We start from the raw sequence: 2,758 nt of genomic DNA on the forward strand, positions 1-2,758 counted from the left end.
GCATCCCCTAAGTTTGGTATGTTGTGTTTTGTTTCATTTGTTTTATATGTGTGTGTGTATATATATATGTGTATATATATTATATATATGTAATTGGAGTCTCCAAAAGAGAAGAAGGGGAAGAAAATTAATTGAAGAAATAATGGCTGAAATTTTTGCACATTTAATGAAAACTATAAACCCAGAGATTGAAGAAGGCTAACAAATCCCAGATATTAGGAACACGTAGAAAACCACACCAAGGCACATGTGTCAAATTGTTCAAAACCAGTGCTAAAGAAAAAATCTTTGAAACAGCCAGAGGAAAAAGACACATTTCATACAAAAAAAAAAAAAAAACAAAAAAAAAACAAAGATACAGGTGACAGCGACTTCTCAGAAACAATTCAGGTAAGAAGACAGACTGAAATATTGAAAGAAAACCAAAATTGTCAAGGTAGAATTATTCACCAAACAAAAAAATACCTCTCAAAAGCAAACGTAAAATGAATTAGTCTGCAGCAGACCCACGTGACATGAAATGTTGAAGTATGTCCTTCAGACTGAAGGAAAATAAAACCAGATAGAAATATAAATAGATACAAGAGAATCTAGGGCACTGGAAAGATAGGGCAGGTATATAAGATTTTTTTTCTTATTATTTAAATTTCTATCAAAGATAATCAGCTAATTAAGCAAAAATAATATAAGAGTAACATAATAAACATAAAATACTATACAATTATAGCATAAAGATGGAGGAGAGAGAAAGAGAAGTCTACTATTGTGCATTCTTATACATGTGGAGTGGTACATGATCACTTAAAGATAGACTGCAATAAGCTAAAGATGCATACAATAAATCCTAAAACAACTACTGAACAAGCACAAATAAAGAGGTACGGTCATATGTCCACAAGGGAGATAAAATAGAATCATAAAAAAAATTTTAATTAACCCAAAAGAGGCAGAACAGGTGAGAGAGAGAGAGAGAGAACAGATGGGACAGATAGAAAACAAATTGCAAGGTGATGTATTTCAACCTAATCATGTCAATAGTAACATTAAATTCAAATAGTGTAAATGTCCAATCTAAAGGTAGATAGTATAAGGTTAAATAAAAAACAAGACCCAACTATGTGCTGCTTACTTTAAATATGGATAAGAAGTAAAAGGGCTGAAAAAGAGATTTTATTCTAACAGTAATAAAATGAAAGCTGGCTATATTAATATCAGACAAAGTGGATTTCAGAGAAAAGAATATTACTGGGGATAAAGAAGATAATTTCATAATGATAAAGGGATCAATTATTAAGAGGTTATAAAAATCCTAAATATTTATGCAGCTGAAAACAAGCAAAAGCTGATAGAACTGCAAGGAGAAAAAGACCAATCCATCAGTAAGATACTGACGAATTGTTAACAACATTCATTCAACAAAAATATACTAAAATCCTCCAAACACAAGACATTGTGCCAGATGCGAAGGGGACTACAAATGACTTTAGACTCCTCAGGTACATAATAAAAGATTTGTGTAATAATCTCTACTCACTCTTCCAATTCTTCTATCATTTTATTTTTTACAAGTTCACAAATCCTTATCGAAATAATAATAATAATTAATACCTCTCAAAGTTGGCATGATCTGGGTGCCCAGGTGTCATACTCAGTATTTTTTTGTTTGTTTCTTTGGTTTGGTTTTTGTTTTTGTCGTTCTTGAGACGGAGTCTTGCTCTGTCGCCCAGGCTGGAGTGCAGTGGTGCGATTTCGGCTCACTGCAAGCTCTGCCACCCGGGTTCACGCCATTCTCCTGCCTCAGCCACCCGAGTAGCTGGGACTACAGGCGCCCACCACCATGCCTGGCTAATTTTGTTTTGTATTTTTAGTAGAATGGGGTTTCACCATGTTAGCCAGGATGGTCTCGATCTCCTGACCTCGTGATCTACCCACCTCGGCCTCCCAAAGTGCTGGGATTACAGGCGCCCGGGCGATACTCAGTTTTATGTATCAGCTTTCCTGGGCTACAGGATGTCTAGAGAGCTGGTTAAACATTACTTCTGGATGTGCCTACAAAGGTAGTTCCAGAAGAGATTACCATTTGAATTGGTGGACTCAGTACAGCAGATCACCCTCACCAATGTGGGTAGGCATCATCCAAGGGATTTAGCTCTTGAATAGGACAAAAACAAAAAATGGAGAAAGGGAAGAAATTCTGTGTGTGTGTGTGTGTTGTCTCTTTCCTGACTGCTTGAACTGGGGGATCAATCTCCTGCCATCATGTCTCTTAGGTCTTTAGCCCCAGACTGGAATCTATACCATAGTCTCCAGCTCTCAGGCCTTCAAACTACATCACCAGATTTCCCGGGTCTCCAACTTGCAGGTGGCAGATCTTGGGACTTCTCAGCCTCCGTAATCATGTGAGTCGATGTCTCATGATATATTCTAATGGTTCTGCTTCTCTGGAGAACCCTAATACACCAGGATACAAAATTCAAAGTACCAGATTTCTTTGCCTTAAATCTCTTTTGAATGTAGGCAACTACAAGTAAGTAACAATAAACAAAAACAGGGCCAGGTGGTAAGTACCCTAACATGGGTATGTTAAAAGACCCAACTCTGCCTAGGGAGGGGAGGTAAAACTACGGAGAAAAGGTGGCATAACCTGAATGTGGAGTTTGAGGGGAACCCGTCTCCATGGAAGAGGACCTTGGAGGAAAGAAGGGCAGCACCTCCAGAGCTCAGGAGCACATAGAATATTCAGCAAATGTCAAGAATC

Source organism: Mandrillus leucophaeus, unplaced genomic scaffold, assembly GCF_000951045.1.
Source record: "Mandrillus leucophaeus isolate KB7577 unplaced genomic scaffold, Mleu.le_1.0 Scaffold15, whole genome shotgun sequence".
Classification (NCBI taxonomy): Eukaryota; Metazoa; Chordata; class Mammalia; order Primates; family Cercopithecidae; genus Mandrillus; species Mandrillus leucophaeus.